Source organism: Leuciscus leuciscus (assembly GCF_965113295.1).
Source record: "Leuciscus leuciscus genome assembly, chromosome: 15".
NCBI lineage: Eukaryota > Metazoa > Chordata > Actinopteri > Cypriniformes > Leuciscidae > Leuciscus > Leuciscus leuciscus.
In genome coordinates this window covers 18,428,978-18,450,565 of record NC_138739.1, presented here as the reverse complement: position 1 = coordinate 18,450,565, position 21,588 = coordinate 18,428,978, and the positions used below count along the sequence as shown (strand labels likewise).

At 40.5% G+C, this 21,588-nt stretch overlaps 1 protein-coding gene across 1 annotated transcript in view; it reads right to left on the bottom strand.

The window, feature by feature from the left end:
• LOC309475595 (uncharacterized protein) overlaps positions 1 to 21,588 on the bottom strand; it is a 374,444-nt gene that overhangs the window by 198,495 nt on the left and 154,361 nt on the right. The gene's annotated exons all lie outside the window — the stretch shown is intronic.

Below are 21,588 nucleotides of genomic sequence, written 5' to 3'. Positions count from 1 at the left end.
CAGTGAGCCTTGTTCGTCACTGCGGACATCATGCCAACCGATCACCGGCTGAGGTAAGAGTCTCATTATACTAAGTTACATGTGAACGATATTTTATATTACATTTGTGTTACGTTTACAGTTTTCAAGCTAACGTTAGCATTCTTAAATGATGTTCTGTCATAACTGGCGAGAGCTGGAGGGCAAAATGCGTCTTTACATTTTCCATCTGTTTTAAGAAAGATCAGTTGAACCCACACCTCAAAAGACCTAAAACAAGCTTTCGTAGACTTGTTATACATATCAAAGTCCGTTTAATTGTGTATAAAATCTTCGTTAATACGCGATAGTATCTGTCAGTAAATCAATCTGGCGGGACATTTTGAAACACTGTCTGGAAGCTGAAACTCTTCTTTTAAAAAATATCCTTGGTTTTAATTATAGTAAAATTATAGTAACCACGTTTTTGGCGGATTTTTATTACCATTTTTAATAACCACAGTTATACTACAAATAGGCCTACCATGTTTGTTTGTTTGTTTGTTTGTTTTTTCTTTGTGGTTAAACCATAGTTAATTTTCGTAAAGGTTAACGTGGCTATCAAGACTGTTAAGAAAACGAATTCAGTAAATACTGTACTTGATGATACAGGAAAGCACATGAGACTAGAATATGAACACAACATGATAAATTGCATATTCTGGCTGCATCTGCTTGCCAACATGTAGCTATAGAATGCATACATGTGCAAATATTAGGCTTATAAACTACAAGTTGATAGAATGTTTGTGTTCTGATGAAGAAATGAACTTATCTACATTTTGTATGGACTGGGGTCATCATAGTAGCCTTTTTCATAGGATACTTTTGATCATTGGTTATGAAAATTGCATTGATCCAGATGAACAGGCAGTTACACCCCTAGGTTTCTCAGCTCAAAACTTCACTGTTAGCCTTTCCTGCTCAGCTTCCAGATCATAGTCAGTTGAGGTTTTGTATTGTCTCAGTGGAACATATTCTGACATGTTTAAATGTAATACTGAGTTGTTAATTTAAAAAAAAAAATAAAAATAATATTTAAGGTCAAGTGGAAAACAGAATGATCATGGCAAACAAGGTATGGGAAGAAGTAATTTAAAATATTGTAATGGGCGAGTCTTCTGATTCCATATGATTGCACTAAAAGTGGCAGAAAATTTCATTTGTTTTATACTGTATTTTCCCATGTGAATATTCATTTGGTCCTTGTGAGGCCACTGGAGCTGCACAAGGTTTGGTTTTACTACAGTAAGACCACGATTGTGTTAGATTCCACCCATCTATTTAATGTTTTTTTTTTTTTTTGTAGTGTAACTAGGCTCTGTCATTTAGAAACATGACTTTTCCTATCACTTAATGACACATATCTCTACCTTTCATTCCAGCCAGAGGATCTGACGGTTGCTGCTCGCATCTCAGCCTACCTGATGGAAAATTCTTGCTGGATGAATGACCTTCACCTTCAACTGAACCCTTGCCAAGACAGAACTGCTTATGGTTTCAGCCAAACCATCCTTGCTGTGTGATCCTGCTGATTTGCCTTATACAACATCAGAAAGCTCCGGCCCTTCCTATCGGAGCCACACAACTCCTTGTCTAAGCTCTTGTTCTATCCAGACTGGACTATTGTAATGCTCTCCTGGCAGGCCTTCCAGCATCAGTCAAACCTCTGCAACTGATCCAGATGCTGCAGCAAGACCTAAACTCACTGCTTCAGATCTATGTGTCTCCAGAAGCTTGTGTTCTGCAAGTGAACGGCGCCTTGTGGTGCCATCATCCCAAAGAGACACAAAATCACTTTCACTGACCTTTCCCTGGACTGTTCCCTGCTGGTGGGATGACCTGCCCAACTCAACATATTTTCAAGAAACTGCTAAAGATCCATCTTTTCATAAACACTTGACTCAATAATACTAAATCTTTGTTTTAATAAAAAACACTACACTAACTGGGACTTGTCACTGCACTTGTTGCTTCTATTGTTCTCTTAATTTTAAGTCACTTTGGATAAAATGTAATTGTAAATGTTTAAAATAAGTTATATTAGAGTATAAAGGTATACAGCAATTGTCTTTTAAAGTGGATATTTTTACATGTTCTATATTATATACTAAGCTTGTATCATTCACGTATCTTGATGTTCAGTGTTTGTTTAATGAGTAATACTGTAAATGTGCAGGTATTCCGTACTTGTACGTTTAGTTAATTTAACAGAAATTGACTGTACATTTGCTATTATTAAGTACTTAATTAGAGATTGGTCAAAGTTGTGAAACTGAATCTGCAAAAATTAAAACTGTAAATATACAAACTTTGTTTTTGAATTGATGTACTTATTGCATTTTTATACATAACTTCATAGTTATTTTACACAAAAAAACTATATATTAAAAGATAATTACTGTAGATAGACAGAGCATTATTTAACCTTAAAGTTAAATGTTCTTTTTATGTAATTTGACATAATTTATCAGTTTTTCCACGGTTTAATAAACCATTATCAACAGTAATGTACTGTAATTTAATTAATTTTGACCATAAAGTCAATTCTGTATTTTTACAGTTTTTGCCTGTAATTTTGTGAAATGGTTATTTGCTGTAATTTAACGGAACCCATCTGGAAACTTTGCTGCCAGAGATGTACCGTTTTTTTACAGGATTTTTTTTTTTTTTTTACAGTGTACGTTATGGCCCCGTAGAAGCAGTTTTTGTAAAAATAGGCTAACGATTGCGTCATAACCACGCGACTCTCTGTCGCACAGTAGAGAGATTACCGTATGGACGGGAGGAGAAGCTCGCAGGCAATCGGGGGGACGTGGAGGCAAAATGACAAAGTAATTAATCAGAATACTTAGCAAAAGTTTCTCCTGCTTCTAGCTCTAGACTCCTCCTACTCACGATCTCCGTCTCTGCAAGTTTCGGAATGGAATGATTCAGATTTCTCTTGGCACAGGCTCAGCTACTAGAAGTCAGACGGGTTGCTCACGTCACATCTACGTCGTCAAGCTCAGTTTGAGTCTGCGCAGTACGCTCGACCATCAGGAAGTTAGTGCTTCTAATTGACTTCACTTGTCTCCGTTGAATCCAATGGGGTCGCTGTGTCCAGTTTATATACTGTCTATGTTAATTACCGTAAAACTTCAAATAATAGCCCGGGCTTCTATTTACCCAAATCGCCGAACTGCACCGGCTTGTATTTGAGACAGGCGTCTATAAGAGACAGGCCTTTAATTTAGTGTTGAGATATTCAAGCATGACAGTAGGAGGTTAACACATTATATTATGTTTTATTTATAAGTAATTCGAATGTGTGTAACAAATAATTTAATGTAAGAAATGTCTTTGGCTATTAGCAGCATAAAAAAAAACCATAAAAAACGAAACGATGTGACAGCAATGGGCAGAACACAAGTTACCACTAAAATCCATCGAGCATATGAACTTGTTGCCGAAACACATCAACAAGAAAGAATGAAGGCTACCCTGTAAAACAACTGCAATCATGTGATAGAAAATTACTCTATTCATCACTATCATCATCCCCGCGATCCTCAATTACAAGTTCATTGGCGAATTCCTCCTCCACGTCGCTCTCCTCCACTTCTCCCTCTCCGGCCTCCGCTAACTCTGCCTGCCTTGCTTGCACTAACAGCTCCCGCCCAGATGCGCACGGCTCTCCCTCTTTGAAACAATGGATAAGGTGATCCTCGCTGAAGCTAGTCAGGCCACATACCTAAGGATAACATCCCGAAGTTAATGAAATATATTCTCCCTCACACACATACACACACGCGCGCGTGCGCGCGAATAGTGATGAGTCGTTCATGAACGGTTGCGTCTGTCACGTGAAATCTAATCAAAACATAGAACAGACGATCTGACTGGTTTTAGAATATCATGTATAACCCGATACTAAAAAACAGACCAGGCCTCTATTTGAGACCGGCCTTTATTTACCCAAACCTGTCGTCACACCAGGCGTTTAAAAGAGACAGGCGTCTATTTGGGACTCGGCTATTATTTGAAGTTTTACGGTAGTCAGCCTGACCTTAATCCAACATGGCTGCCAGTGGTGCAGGACATTCAGATTTTGAGGTAAGTAAATATATATTAAACTTACTTTTCTTTTGAAAAAATAATACTAACACTGCTAACATTAATTATGAACATTGTCTTAAGATGCTGAAAAAGAACATTTATAAAAATGTTGTTCATGTTGTTATTTAGCACGTTTTGAAATATATGTTACACCTGAGTCACATTGCCATTTTTGGGTATAAAAAAGGGATTAACTTTGTATTCTTTTTTGTAACAATCTTTGTATTGTGAGGAAATTTTTTTTGTTTTTGTTTACAAATTATAAAATGTACAGGTTAAACTGATACCCCAGGCTGTCTGTCTTGAGTATGCTGGTCACATGATTTGCTTCAAGTTATCTGTGATCAATTAGTCAGCCTGACCCAAATCCCAAAAATGTTACCCTTTTTTTTTTTTTTTTTTTTTTTACCATTTTTATGGTAACGCAATGTCCGATTTCAAAGCGGTTTTCATAGGCTGAATCTTGAGTTTGTAAGCTTTCCAATGATATATAATATGTCAACATTATTTGAGTTGAAGTATAGGATATAATTGTTTTAAACATGCAATGGCAGTTACAGTTATAGATTTGGTCCCTTTTTTTATACCCTAAACAGGCAATGTGATCTGGGAGTCACAACTCATAAAATCCTAAATACATAACATTTTTCAAAAATTCTCTTGGATATGATTTATTTAAGTCCAGATTAAATAAAAAAATTACATGAAATTATTTGTTGCTTATCATTTTCTACTCTTGCCTGTTTAAGGGTTAAATCCCAGTTGCCCAGGCGGGGCATGTTGTCACACTGCATTACAATGAGCCCCTATTAGAACTATGATATTCTATATACATTTATGAATTCTATTGAGAAACCATGAGAAAAAGGTGAATAAAGACTGAGTGTCAATGTTCATAAATTATTAATTATTATTATGTTTTGAACTATGTTGTATTTCTGTGTTTTCCGTGTTCGTTGTCAAACTTATTAAAATGATTAATTATTAAAAAATGCCATTATTTTGTATTATTTTATTTTTATTTTATTTTTTGAGAAAATATTTTAGTTTGTCTAGTATTTTTTTGTTGTTGATTAGATTAGATATAGCATTTTAAGCTGTCACATGGTCATGTTACAATGTACCCCACCATTGGGGCATGTTGTCATATTTCACTACCATTCTTTCGGGGTAGCCTATACCAAGAAAAATATATAGCCTACACTGTATTAATAAAACAAAACAATATAATTTTACTAGACACGTGAAATTAATGTGGGAAAAAAAAAAATACTCTGAACCCTAAGTAAATTTACACAAATTGAGAGAAAGTCTAAAAGCGTTACGTTGTAGGCTACCCCGCTCTCCTAGTGACACTGAATACCGCATATTTAGTCGTTTTTTTAAGTAACCCATATTAATATATGTTTCAGGGATATCTGACTGAATAAGAAGTTATTCATGTGCATCTGCTGATGGTCTATTCTGAGCCGCACTAACCGACCGACAGTTCAGAGACACAGAGCAGGGGTGCCGCCAGAAATTCTGGGCCCTATGGAAACCAAAATTTCTGGGCCCCCTACATTTTTTACAGATAAAATTTAACCCAATAAACATGCCCTGTATACTTTAAAAAAGATACTTAGCACATTGCATAGTTGCATACGAGGTGCAGACAATAAAGCTGACTCTGCATCTGTATAAGTCAAACACACACGTAATAACCATATTAGCCTATTTTGTTTTCTTAATATAAAATATTAAAATATCTATTTTGTAAACTCCTTATAGCCAATGGTTACTACAGACACATGTTTTATTCAATTTTATATTATTTTTTCTGGGGCATTTTATTCATATTAAGAACGTCAAGTTTGACAGCATCGATCGTAGCAACAGCACTGTCACTTCACAGAACACACGACACACGGTAAACTGATTTTGTAATTTTTGAAGCGTGTAGATTACTTTTTGTTTTGTAAAGTTATCATCATGTGGCGAACACAGTAGATAAGACGTGTTTAGAGGCTTCAATCAATCTTCGTGAAGTTTCGCGCTCAGGCTCACCTTGTTCGGCTGACTGTGCGTTCACACCGGGCGCGAATAGCGCGTCAAATTCGCGCCTGCCGCGTCTAGTTATACGCTTGACCACTTTGTGTTAATTCGCGCGTCAAGAGCGAAATTGACGCGCGTAAAAACAAAAGTTTGAAACGAAATTACAACGCCTCTTTGCATGGACTTAACATTGAAATCACTCGCGCCTGACGCGCTATTCGCGTCCGGTGTGAACGCACGGGGGACGTGGGGGAAGGAGGACGTGGGTGTGCAGCAGCCGCTGAATCTGTGTCTACGAGACATGATAACCCGGAGACAGCAGAGATGTTATTATTGTTGGATGTAAATCATAATTCAGTAATTATTTTACTAAGCTAGCTAGATAAAAGCAGGTCAAGTAGCAACAAAAATAAGTAGCCTAACTCTGAAAGTTTTGGAATACAGGAATAGGGCAAGCTACCTTTCTTTTTGAAAAACTGTGTGACATACTGTCGACTTCGGCGTTCTCTGTCTTCTCTTTCCGTTTTTGATGCCCTGACTTTTGATGTGACATGCCTGCGTGTGTCACTGTCTGCGCTGCATCATAGCAAGTGCAATAAGCAAGAGACGCTACACTAGCGATCGTAGCTCGGACAGCGCAGGTGGAATGAACCATTGTGAGGGGGAGGGGTGTGACTGAAACAGTAAATACATTATTTGTTTTTAAAATATTAAATCTATGGTCAAAACGTACAAAATACACATTTAGTGCATGAGGGGCCCTAGCACATTTAATGAATAAAAAATAGAAAAGAACTAAGAAAAGAAAAAGGGGGTCTGCTCTTCTGGGCCCTAAATCAGCCTGGGCCCTTAGAATCGTCCTAACCTTCCACCCCTTTACGGCGCCCTTGACACAGAGACACTTTATGCCTAAAGAGATTTAGGCTACTTGTGATTTTTATTTTGTATCCCGCTAAAACAATAGCCTATTTAAGCTAATTGTTGTTATTATTATTATCATTATTCACATAATAAATAAAATAGTCTAAACAAAAAAATAGTAGTGTTCAGAATATTACAGGTCGTCAGCGCTCTCTACCCACCCAGCACCAGTCGTCATTAAGACGTTGTTTTTTGGGCTAAATCAAGTTGGCCCGTCATAGTCTTCATTTAGCCCAAAAATAGACGTTGAAAATTGGGCTTTGTTTGGTCCGTCTGGTTTGGTCCAAATTTAGCCCAAACATAGACGTTGAAAATTGGGCTTTGTTTGGTCCGTCTTGTTTGGTCCAAATTTAGCCCAAACATAGACGTTGAAAATTGGGCTTTGTTTGGTCCGTCTTGTTTGGTCCAAATTTAGCCCAAACATAGACGTTGAAAATTGGGCTTTGTTTGGTCCGTCTTGTTTTGTCTAAATTTAGCCCAAACATAGACGTTGAAAATTTGGCTTTGTTTGGTGACTTTGGTCCTTCTGATTTGGTCCAATTTTAGCCCAAAAAAAACGTTGAAAATTTGGCTTTGTTTATTTAGCCCAAGACCACATATAGCCCTAATATAGCATACATACAATTAAAGTATATTGTAGCAAGTGAAGAAATAGATTGTAGAAATAGTTTCAAAGTTACGTGTCACTGCACATCCCAGGAATACATTATTTGTAAGCACCCATATACGTTCGCAAACCATACCTACATGATTTGGCATAAATCCAGCAAAAAGCGCACCCTAGTGGTTCATATCTAGTTGGAAAACGCTTGTGCTGAATATTATTACACCTATTTCTGAACATTTGTTAACAATTAGCCTACATTAAATATGTCTAATGCACCCATAAAAACAGTAAACATCACAGTAGTTTCCGTAGACCCCGATAAACAACAGCACTTAAATAGCCTATTAATAACTGCATATTAATATATTCACATATATGTGAAGCACTGTTAAATATATTGAAATACATTTTGTATATTTAAAATACATTTTAAAATACTTAGAACATGAAGCTTGTTCCTCGTGTTACATCTATGTTCATAATTATATCATGTTGTTGTGAATTCTGTCCCTTTAAATATTAAGTTGGTTACGTGTGTGATATTTTAAGTTGCGTTGTACGCAAATAACGTAGTGCAGCGTTCTTAGCACGTACGGACTCAGCGTAATTGCCTATTCACCAAGCTACTCCAGTTGAGCGATCATATCGCGTGCACGCATTCATGTGCAGTTATGTGCAAGAGAAAGTTTATGACAAAGTAAGTTTTCCTTCTATGTATATTGTTAATAACAGATTGTCACTGTATCCCAACTGCGCTAAGTTAAAACATGTTTGTGGTGTAGTTGATATTTAGCGATCTTTCTTAGTGTAATTTGATCCTGCTTAACGAGCGGATTATCCCGCTAGCATCGCGGCTCGTATTGTTCATGTTTACTAGTTATTACCTTGAAGGGAATTTCTCCGTGGATAATATCTTTCACTGGTTGTCATTTATTACTGCCTGTATTAATGAGACAGTCCAATTTCTATAATTCAATTTGGTATTTTGTCAATTTCATTGCATTATGCAGTTTGTTATTACAGACTCATACTAATATATTTTCCGATTTATATTTCATGTATCAGTGCACTTTACAGTTATGTTTATATTTGAGTTTGCAATCTCTTTAGTTGTTGAATAATTTTAGACAGTGAATATTTATTTCTGTTATATTATTTATTTCAGAAACTACCTCAAGTACACGTATGTGTATGGTCACTCTTGTGCAATAAACGCCTAAACTCTATCTGATGACTCCGACTCCCTGACCAGAGTTCTGCAGCGGTCAATAATATAATCCACCAGTTTTCAGTGGGGCAATCCCCAACATATGGTCCTTCGAGCCGGAGCTATTGACTACTGCAGTGATGTCTTTGGAAAAGCGTTCAACCTCTCTCCCTCATGCTGAGACGTCAGACAGACCCTCACGGCATCGTCGCACACCCAAGCATCTGGAGGAGTATCTCCTTGATTACAGCCATCACCGACCTGCTCTTTCCTCCCCACCAACAGAAGAGGTGCCAGCGGAGCAGAGAGGAGCAGCAGCCGCAGTGGGCATAATTAGTCAATCACGACCAGCCTCCAGCCAGGGTGAGCATCCAGCCACAAGCTCCACAGACTTATTAAGTATGAGTTCACTGAGGGAATTAATGAAGTCTATTTCCAAGAAGGAAAGAGATGAAGCTGCTGATATGGCTGCGCTTCAGAGCAAACTCAAGCAGTACGAAAACCGACAGCGTCGGCGTCAGGATCTGATGAAACATATCACATCATTCCTGAGGGAAGAAGGGGATGAAGAGGTGCAAAGTGTAAAGCCTGCCACACCACCGATGAGATCACCTCCAGAAAACTCCCCTCATCTGACCCCTTCATCAAGTCATTCTTCCTATTCATCACAGTCACCTGACATTGAGTTACATACCAAAGGACAAGGACATGTGAGTGCCACACAAATAAATGTAAGCACACCTACTGCAGAGGCAGAGCACTTTAACTCTGGTTTCGTACCAATACAGCCAGTCACTTCACTCCCTTTGTACTCACCAATTTCGTCTGGTACGTTACCTGCCGCCGTGCGCCAACCACAGTATGACACAAGAGCAGATACTGTGCCACTACTGCTTAATTCACAGTTTTGCCCTTATGGCGATGCTGGAACTGCCTTTCAGCCTCGGGTGCAGCCACAGATAGTAGCTCCCACGCCAACCTACCAGCATCCCAGTGTGCCTTACATCTATACAACAGTGGCACCTTCTCCTCGACAACCTGTCGCGGCTCCACCTGCTCCCAGTTTTTCAGTTCCTCACTATACTACAATGCCCCCAGTAGCATCAGTGCCTCAAACCCTGCACAGTGCTTCAGTTCCTGCCATGAACATTCCTGCTCTCGCAAACACTTCTCTACAGCCATTGAGCCAGCCACTGAAGCGACCAGAATACTTGGTGCCTCACCGCCCTTTGCATTCGGTTCCCCAGCCAAAGATTCCTGATTTTGTGAATGACAACGAAAGGGAATTCGCTAACTTGAAATTAGCTTTGGACAATCTTCTGGAACCTCATGCAGAGCTAGATGAAAAATACAAGTATCACATCTTGCTGGAACACCTTAAATTGCCTGAGGCACAAATGATTGGCCAGTCCTGCCGCCATCATCCCTACCCGTACTCTGCAGCTATGCAAGCTCTTCAGTTACAATATGGCCAGCCCCATCAGCTGGCGCAGAGCGAAATAGCAGCAATCCTCACAGCACCAGAGGTAAAACCAAACGATGCACGCAGTTTTCAGAGTTTCGCTCTCCGTGTCCACCTCTTAGTGAGCATGCTGTTATCTTTGGAGGGACCCAGAGGGATGGAGTTGAACTGCTGCTCGCATGTGGATCGTTTGCTTAGTAAGTTGCCGAAGTACTTGCGAGATGGTTTCATAGAGTTTCTCCAGCTACAAGGGAAGCTCAACTCCCCCAGTATTAACCCGTACAACCTACAAGACTTCACAGGGTGGCTCGACATCAAAGCTCAGCAACAGAGATTGTCTAGTAGGTTAGTGCAACGCTACCAGTATGAAAGAGATCACAGCGGTTCAAAAGAGAAGAGTGCTGCTAAACCAAGAAGCCAAAGTACAGCCTTGTATCATGGTGCAGCACCCACTGAGGATAAAGCATCCCCCAGTCCTAAGGTGTCTTGGAAGACCCCCCTCAAAGTCAACTGCCTTTTCTGTGGCAGTAAAGACCACTACATCACTCGATGCAGTAGTATTAAAGAACAGTCAGTGTCTGATCTTTGTAAGTGGATTTCAGAGGGGAAGCGCTGCTGGAAATGTGCCCGTTCCCATGCGCATGAGACCTGTAATCTGAAGAAACCCTGCAGTGACTGTGGTGGTATTCACCTTCAAGTGCTTCATGGCGTGGCCCGAAGTCGTGCAACTGATACATCATCAGCTACCTCGGAGAGCCGCATCTACCTCTTGCCATCCATTGCATCTGGTAGAGTCCTTCTGAAAGTGGTGCCTGTGCTGCTGCACCACAAATCAAAGACAATAGAGACTTATGCAATATTAGATGACGGAGCACAGCGCACCATGATCCTACCTACTGCTGTCCAGCAGCTCCAGCTTAAAGGTGAACCTGAGACTCTAGCACTTCGTACAGTCCGACCAGACACTACTCACCTCAATGGCTCAAAAGTCACCTTCGATATCTCTCCAAGAGGTAAACCAGAGAAACGCTATCAAGTGTTTGGAGCATTCACAGCTTCTGGCATTGATCTGGTGGAACAGTCATACCCAGTTCAGACTCTTCAGAGACGGTATGCACATCTAAGAGGAGTTCCACTACAGCCATTTCACAAGGTACGTCCACTGGTGCTCATAGGTTCAGACCAAGTTCACCTTATTACTGCTAAAGAGCCTATTCGTCAAGGCACCAAAGGGGGACCCGTGGCAGTTTGTACAGCTCTCGGCTGGGCACTCCAAGGGGCGGAAATGAGTACTACTGGCCGAGAACCAGTGCAGCAGTGTTTCTTCGTTTCCACTGATCACCCAGATGATCTTCTCTACAGAAACGTGGAGAGGTTATGGCAACTGGATGTGCTGCCCTTTCGCAACGAGAAACTGGTTGTCCGGTCTAGGCAAGACAAAGAGGCTATGCAGTTGCTTGAGTCTCAAACTCAGCGAGTCAATGTCAGGGGAGTACAGCGTTACGCCACCCCTCTTCTGTGGAACCCAGGTGCTCCAGAACTTAAGGGCTCCATGCAATCCGTCCTTGCAAATCTGAGGAACACTGAAAGGAGACTCCAGAAGGACTCTGACAAGGCCTCAATCTATTCAGGAGAGATTGCCAAACTCATCGAGGCAGGTTACGTGGTCAAGCTTAACCAAACGGAAGCGACACAAACAGAGGCATGGTACCTGCCCCATCATCTCGTGAGTCATAACAATAAGCAACGACTGGTGTTCGACTGTTCTTTCAGATACCACGGTCTGTCCTTGAATGATCAGCTCCTCCCAGGTCCCACACTTGGACCATCGCTGTTAGGAGTACTCCTGAGATTCAGACAGCATCCTGTAGCAGTAAGCTCAGATATCAAGGGCATGTTCCATCAGGTCCGTCTATTGCCGAAGGACAGGTCCTTTCTCCGTTTCATTTGGAGAGATCTGCAGAGTGAAAACCTTCCAGATGTATACGAGTGGCAGGTCCTGCCATTCGGCACGACAAGCAGTCCATGCTGTGCCATCTTTGCTCTGCAACACCATGCTTGCAATTCTGAGGCCAAATATCCAGGGCTACAACAGCTAGTCCACCAAAGCTTCTACGTGGATAACTGCCTGACAAGCTTCCCTACTGTCTCAGCTGCCAAGCAAACTGTGGATCAGTTACGCAGCATGTTAGCAGAAGGAGGGTTCGACCTAAGACAGTGGGCTAGCAGTCATCCAGCGGTGGTAGCTCATCTTCCGACGGAAGCCCAGTCATCAGCCACAGAGCAGTGGTTAGTGCAAAACCGTGTTGACCTTATGGAGCCCACATTAGGCCTCAGGTGGAATTGCGCAGCGGATACCCTTGGCTATCATTATCGGCTCATTGAGCATGCAGAACTGACTATGAGAGCTGCTTACCAGGTGTTGGCTTCTCAATATGATCCACTGGGGTTCATACTGCCATTTACCACCAGAGCAAAGGTGATCATCCAACAGTTGTGGGCTAAAAAGAGAGACTGGGATGACCCAGATCTACCACCAAACCTTCAGGCCGCCTGGACCGACTGGGAAAGCGAGCTAAAACAACTCAGTGCAGTTTCCATTCCTCGCTGTTATACGCAAGCCTCTACAACTGCAGCGGAACAGCACAGTTCTCTTCATGTTTTCTGCGATGCCTCTGAAAGAGCGTACGGGGCAGTGGCATATTTGGCCGTTCAAACCAGTAGTGACATTCATGTTTCCTTCATAATGGCCAGATCACGGGTTGCTCCTAAGAGGCAGCAGTCTATACCTCGCCTGGAGCTTTGCGCTGCCTTAGCTGGAGCTCAGCTGGCCAAACTGGTTAGGAATGAGTTGACACTCTCCATCAGTCAGACAATTCTGTGGACAGACTCCATGACCGTGCTAGAGTGGATTCAGTCAGACTCCTGCCGGTACAAGGTGTTCGTTGGGACACGAGTCACCGAGATCCAAGAATTAACAGACCACAGCTCATGGAGGTATGTTAATACACAGGATAACCCAGCTGATGACATTACGAGAGGCAAAACCCTCCAAAGTTTGGCCGAGCCCAGTCGATGGAGTCAAGGGCCTCCATTCTTGAAGCAGAGCCCAGAGCACTGGCCAAAAAGACCTGAAGTTGCACAGTCAGAAATAGTTTCCGAATTGAAAGGCCTAACCTGCTACTCCGTAATGGCAGTTGAAACAGAGTCCAACCTTCCCGATGTTACGCAATTCAAGACCTGGCGAGAGTTAGTGGGGGCAACTCTACAAGCCTGTCAAGGGGCGGCCGCATCGAATAGTGTAATAATGACTAACAGAGAGGCGGAAGCTGTCCTGCTGAGGGCATGTCAAGCTCAGAGCTTCCCGGAAGAGGTAGCTGCCCTTAGGGCACATAAATTGATTCCTGTGCACAGTCGATTAGTTAACCTCGCTCCAGAGTGGGACCCCCTGACCAGCATGATACGAGTTGGGGGGCGTCTAAGAAGGCTTGCAAACTCAGACCCAGAACAAATCCATCCCATTGTACTGGACCCAAGACACGCAGTAACAAAGCTCCTTATTCAAGAATTTGATGAGCGTCTGTTACATCCGGGAGCTGAGAGAGTCTACGCTGAGATACGGAGGCAGTACTGGATTATCAGAGGACGCCAGGCTATCAAGCACCATCAACTCCATTGTCAGTCCTGTCAGCGCTGGAGAGCGCAGCCAAAGGTACCTCAAATGGCAGATTTGCCACCAGAACGCCTCCGTCTGCTCTGTCCACCCTTTTATTCAACGGGCGTTGACTGCTTTGGCCCATACCTGGTCAAAATAGGAAGGCGGAATGAAAAACGCTGGGGCCTGATATTCAAATGTCTCACAACCAGGGCAGTTCACATCGAGCTTCTTAATTCGATGGATGTCGATGCCTTCCTTCTTGCACTCCGCCGGCTCATAGCCAGAAGAGGTCAACCCCGTGAGATCCGTTCAGATTGTGGCACCAACTTCCGCGGGGCAGAAAGAGAGCTACGGGAAGCCTTCTTTAGCATGAAGTCAGAACTCCAAATCCGTCTTGCAGAGCACCAAATTGACTTCAAGCTTAACCCGCCCAGCGCTCCACATTTTGGCGGAATATGGGAGCGCGAGGTCCGCTCTATAAAAAATGCTCTCCAGGTAGCCGTTGGTAACCAAGCAGTCACAGAGGATGTTCTTTCCACAATCTTAGTGGAAGTGGAGGGGATTCTCAATTCAAAACCTCTGGGATACGCCTCAACAGATGTCGCCGACATCGATCCAATTACTCCTAACCTTCTCCTTATGGGGCGGCGGGATGCATCCCTCCCTCAGGTGGCGTATGCTCCAGGAGATATGGGGCGGCGGAGGTGGCGTCACTGTCAAAACATGGCAGACCAATTCTGGATACAGTTCACCAGAAACTACTTGCCTACGCTTCAGACCAGGCAGAAGTGGCATAAAGCTTCAGAAAACCTGGAGGTCGACTCTGTTGTACTGATTGTGGATCCGCAACTCCCGAGAGCTCAGTGGCCCATAGGCAGAGTTCGGAAGACATTGCCCAGCAGTGATGGATGTGTGCGAACTGTCGAAGTTGTTATTGACGGTAAATCTTACATTAGACCAGTTGCTCGCTTGATACAGTTGCCTGCTCTAGAAGGTAACACCAAAGACAGTTAGATAATTCCCTTGATTACCCATTTGCTACTCAAATGTGGGGGCGGCTGTTGTGAATTCTGTCCCTTTAAATATTAAGTTGGTTACGTGTGTGATATTTTAAGTTGCGTTGTACGCAAATAACGTAGTGCAGCGTTCTTAGCACGTACGGACTCAGCGTAATTGCCTATTCACCAAGCTACTCCAGTTGAGCGATCATATCGCGTGCACGCATTCATGTGCAGTTATGTGCAAGAGAAAGTTTATGACAAAGTAAGTTTTCCTTCTATGTATATTGTTAATAACAGATTGTCACTGTATCCCAACTGCGCTAAGTTAAAACATGTTTGTGGTGTAGTTGATATTTAGCGATCTTTCTTAGTGTAATTTGATCCTGCTTAACGAGCGGATTATCCCGCTAGCATCGCGGCTCGTATTGTTCATGTTTACTAGTTATTACCTTGAAGGGAATTTCTCCGTGGATAATATCTTTCACTGGTTGTCATTTATTACTGCCTGTATTAATGAGACAGTCCAATTTCTATAATTCAATTTGGTATTTTGTCAATTTCATTGCATTATGCAGTTTGTTATTACAGACTCATACTAATATATTTTCCGATTTATATTTCATGTATCAGTGCACTTTACAGTTATGTTTATATTTGAGTTTGCAATCTCTTTAGTTGTTGAATAATTTTAGACAGTGAATATTTATTTCTGTTATATTATTTATTTCAGAAACTACCTCAAGTACACGTATGTGTATGGTCACTCTTGTGCAATAAACGCCTAAACTCTATCTGATGACTCCGACTCCCTGACCAGAGTTCTGCAGCGGTCAATAATATAATCCACCAGTTTTCAGTGGGGCAATCCCCAACAATGTAGTTTTTGCTATTTTGTGTCTACACCTCGTTTACCATTTCTAAAGGTAGGCCTATATATTATATTATAATGTAGCCTATTATATATAGCCTATAAATTACTTCAAACATTGTTTTACATTTTCAATGCTTTCATATTCTCATTCTATTTACAGTTTGCGATGCCCACAGGCCTACTATCCACTTAATAATGTATCAGGTTTCAGGATATTTTAGCTGATTATCAAATAATTCACTCCATCAATCTAAATGTATGTAAATGCTGCGTGACTTCTACATGTTTCAATGGGCGCGCGCTGTACATTCAAGCCGCATTTGATCTGGAACGGAGGGCGTTACCATGGAAACGAGGGCAGCTCAACTGACAATCAGCGAAGCTCCGTCTCTCACTGTTGTTTTAACTACTTTAAGGTAAGTTTAGTCCATAAAATTACACAAATAGTACATACAAATGTTCCTGACACTTTCTTTCATGTAAATGACTCGCTTCCGTTGAATATTTACTTTATAGAAATGGTTTAGTGTCTTCGCAAAAGTCCGTTAGCATCTCAACCGTTAGGCTAACTAGAGGTAACGTTATGTTAGGTTAACTGTAGACTTGAGCTGTAAGTTTGGGCTTTTAATCACATCTTATGTGTAGATGAGAGATTTTGATAGTTTTGTAAAGGTTTTGCTGACAATTGGTCAATGGATGAATGGAAATAAGCTAATTTATTTAACCTAAGTACACACTGTATGGTTAATTCATAGTTATCACGTGACGTCACACCATTACGCCCACCTGGAGGGCAAAATAAGGCTTTCCTCCACTGCCCAGTCCTTTTTATCAGGTTTGTAGTTAGTATTAATGTAGTAAAACAGTGTTATTAAAAGATCAAATTCAATATACGCTTATTCATGATGCATACTTTGTACAGGTAAGCCAGGGCTCCAGACTAACTTTTTGCCTTGGTTGCACTGGTGCGCCTAACTTTTTTATTTAAGTGCACCAGCACAAAATTTGGGTGCACTGAAAATGTTTCTCGGCTCGCGTCACCTTTAACGCCACAATTTCAAGGTCACCTTTTTATCACGCTCTATATACATTCATATTATGTAAATGATTTTAAACAAGAATAAGGTGTAGGTAAATAAAAATCAATTTTTTTTTTAAAGTGCTTCACTGAGCTGCCAAACTAACTATTTTGAGTCTCTAGCTCAGGCGCGGTATAGGCTCTACCTCCGTCTCTGAGTCGGATGCCATCTCCGACGAAGGACCAGGGCTTGGCATCTTACCAGGGACTGGGGAGAATGGTGGCTGAAGTAGCTTCATGTCTGGGCTGTTGTTGGAGCATTGACCAGGGAGTAAAGGGTTTAACGGTATTCCTACTCTTACCGATACTGCTTATCGATTCGGTACTTTAACTGTATTCTTATCGGTTCTTTTTGTTTTTATATATATATATATATATATATATATATATATATATATATATTAGTCTAAAAAGAAATCTAATAAAGTAATCAAATGTAAAATAACACTGCATAATTTTTCATAAATAGATTAATGCTTAATAAAGCTGAAGTTATTCTTTCAAGAGCTTTGTAGTGATTTTTCTCTTGTTGTTTGATTCGCAGTAATGGCGCAATCGTCCGCATGTTTATTAGACTGCGGCCCCTTTAAGACCGAGTGCAGATCTGCTACTGATCTGATGCACCATATTCTCCCAACTATTTCCATAACTACGTCCATTTAAGACATAAACTGTTTTTAGTGAATCTCCAAGCCGGTCATTTTGACATACTTTTGTGTACATTTGATCGTTTAGACACGCACATTAAACCCAAAGTAGGCTATAATTTGCTTGTCTTGGTTTCGGTTTCGGAGCGCGTGCCGCCTTGCGAACAACATCTCTTGCGCAGATTTTGTGCTTTTAATAGCTCTTTTCATTATTTAACGCGTCTCGCAAGTTAGCAACAGTAGCTAGACTGCATTTTACAACCATCACCGATCGTGCTGATTCTGTCGTTAGGTTTGAGTTTTAGGGAGAAATGACAGTGTAATGCTGCGAAGGGAAGAAGTTGCGCAAGACAGAATGCGGCTATAGTTTTTAATGGTTTTACCGGCTCAATATATTATTTTTTATAATCTTTGGAAGCCGAAATCTAAAATAAAATCAGACTAATATCACAGACCTTAAGTGTAACCAGGCTACGTTTGAATGTTTAATTCTGTCCTCCGTCATCACTCATTAAGCGTGAGAGAAGAGTGTGAGTTCCGTCAAAGGAGAACAAACACTTAGTTCGTGGAGAGGCCGCGGATGCGATGACGTTAGGTACACCGGTGCGACCTAGGAAAAATTTTAGTCGCACCCTTACAAAATTTGGTCGCATGTGCGACCAAATTGGTCGCACTCTAGAGCCCTGTAAGCAGATGAACACAGAACAAATTATTTATAGCATAATAATATTGTTTGTCTTCTCCCCTTTACAGTATTGTTTGCCATCTAGTCCTGATCACAGAGTTTAGCTCCAAACCCAATTAAGCAGACCTGAGCAGCTGATCCAGGATCACCAGAAACTCTGCAGAACTTTGGTCTGGACACCAGTGTTGTAAGTGCAGAACATATTGCAGGAGATGTCAATATTGTCTCTCAAGGTCCACTTACATACAGAGGTTTACTCCAATCTAGTCCAGCACACCTGAACAAGCTAATCAAGGTGCATAACTCTCTAGCTCAGTAGTCAGTGGTTAAGGGCCGTCTTTATCACAAAATCCTTACAGTGCACTGAAACATTCGCTCCCTAAAAACTCACTATGTTATCGGAAGTTCTGAAGCTCAAAACTTTAATCACACGATACTTTGAACTTGCTACTCAAGTTCGCTACAAAATGACATGTGATAGGTGATTTTAAAACACAAACCAATATTATATTTCAGCATAAACATACGTCGCTAGACAGGTAATGTCTAATCAAGCAAACATTTACAATTTATGTATGACTGAAATATTGCACGTACATGTAGAGGGAAAACTCAAGTGTATACTTTACATTTTGGACAACCATTGTTTTTTTACATTTACATTTTGGTTATTGATTTCTTTCTCACTTTAGATGCTGGAGAAAAAACAGCCAGGCTAAAGCATTCAAAGTGGAAACTTCTGTCGTGGCTCAATAATCCGGGATTGGGATGGTGGAAGGAGCAGAAGATCAGAGATCAGGAAGAGATCTACTGGTGCCCCTGAGGAACTGATTTACCTAATGCGTCAAACATTACCAAACATTTTCATCACTCACCTTCATGTCGTTGCAAACCTGTAAGACTTTCGTTCATCTTTGAAACACAAATGTAGATCTTTTTAATGAAATCTGAGAACTTTCTGTCCCTCCATTTCACAGTTTATGCAACTACAACTTTCAAGCTTTAGAGACATTATAACAATAATCAATATGACTCCAGTGGTTTAACCTCAACTTTATGAAGTGAAGTGAATGCTTTGTGTGAGTGCAAAAAACCCATTGCATCTTTATTCACAAAATATACATCTCTGACACGTTCACGGAGCACCACGATTCATCAGTGTTGTGTTGGCGAGAGAGCCAGCGATCTCATGGTGCAACATGCGTCGGAGATACATCATTTGTGAATAAAGACGTAATTGTTTGCGCACACAAGGCATCTGTTAAAAATATCTTCATTTGTGTTCTCCACAAAAGTCTTATGGGTTTGGAGCGACATGAGGGTAAGTAATTAATGACAGAATTTACATTTTTGTGTGAACTATCCCTTTACTGTTTTCTAATGTGGTTATAATTGGTCATTGTTCTGTTTTATTTGTACAATATTTATGTTATATGTTACAATATTTTTAAGATTTATTGTTTTGAAAAAATGTTTATACAGAAAAGAAAAATTTGATAAGTCACAGTAAAAACTTTATAATTGTTTTAAAAAAATTATGTTTCAAATAAATGCTGTTCTTTTGAAAGTTCTATTCAAAGAATACTGAAAACTGTATCATAGTTTCCACAAAAATATGAAGCCGTACAACTGATAATTTTTTTTTGATAATCAAATCATCATATTATAATGATTTCTGAAGGATCATGTGACACTGAAGACTGAAGTAATGATGCTGAAAATTCAGCTTTGCATCACATGAATAAATTACACATTACTATATATTTACATGTATATTTATGAAATGTTATTTTTATTGTAGTAATATTTCACAATATAACTGTTTTTAGGGTATGCTTCATCAAATGCAGGCTTAAGATGTGATCAGGAAAGTGTTTTTTATGTGAAAGATGTATCTGATGTGTCAATAAATGGTTTGCAAATCTTTTATGAATTGTCTTATTATGAATATTAAATATAATCATGAATTCACGGTTGACATTAGGCCTGAAAATGACGTCTTTTCAACTCACTTTACAACCTAATTTAGACGCGATTGGGACGTCCTTTTATTGGCGTCTTTTCAACGACCTGGAAAAGACGGCTTTTCACCTTTCACTTTTCAACCAAATTTTAACGTTGTTTAGACGTCTGGCAATGTCGTCTTTTCGACGTCTTTTCAACGAGTTTTTGCTGGGTGGGTAGTGTTCACTACCAAACAAACACACACACACATGCACGAACAAACTTACCCCCAAAAATACCCTTATAATGGCGTTGTCACTTTCACGCTATGATTTATCACAACGTCTATTTGTAGAAAAGTTATAGCAGTTTGTTAAGAAACAATGGTGATACAAGCAAATTAGATGACAAGAGCAAGTGCGCATTTTCTGTTTCCGGTTTATATTGAAAGCGATTGAAACCGAAAGTGTTAAATGAATGGAAATGAACGTGACTCACCGTCCACGAGCAATAAAGCCCCAAAAAGGAAGAAAATATTCCTCATACTGATGTCGCTGCCGACCGCATCCAAACCGAATGAGAGAAGTAATGCAGGATGATGATGATGGACTCGTAGCAAACCGACCAGGTCACGTGATTTCTGCGAAAGAGGGAGTTACATCATCACACTATGCCAAAGCGGTCCAAACAGTCTAATTTTGTCCAAAGAAAAGAAAAAGAAAAAAGCGATCGCCTCTGCTTTGGTGAGAGTTACTGCAGTTGTGAGGTCAGCATCAGTACGTCACTGATGATATGTCTAAATGCAAGGACTTTGAAAATGTAAAAAATGTTATTTGAAATGATTGAAATTATTTTAACCCTAATAAGACATACCAATACAACAAAAATACACAAAAGTGGCGTCCCACAATAAATGAAGTTACAAGCCATGCTCAGTTTTCTTATTTGTTAGGCCTATATTTAGTTTAATACTGTAATTACCATAAACAAGAAAAAATAGTCCTGCTATGGACTGGCCACTTGTCCAGGGTGTTTCCTCTGCCTTCTGCCCAAGATGCTGCAGACCCTAATGTGACCCTATATAGGACAAGCGGTATGGAGATTTGATGGATTGTTGGATGGATTGATGGGTGGATGGATGGAATAACAATCATGCAGAATGTCACAACAAAGTGATGAATCCAAAACAAAGCAATAAAAAAAAAAAAAAAAAAAAAGAATAAAAAAAAAAGAATAAAGCAGCCTTTAAATAACTCTAAGAACATTAAGGGTCCGTTTGTGTCTGCTGAGACAGATCTACTGTCAAACATCTATGTGGTCTCTAGGAGAACTCAAAATGACAAAACTAAAGTTCAGT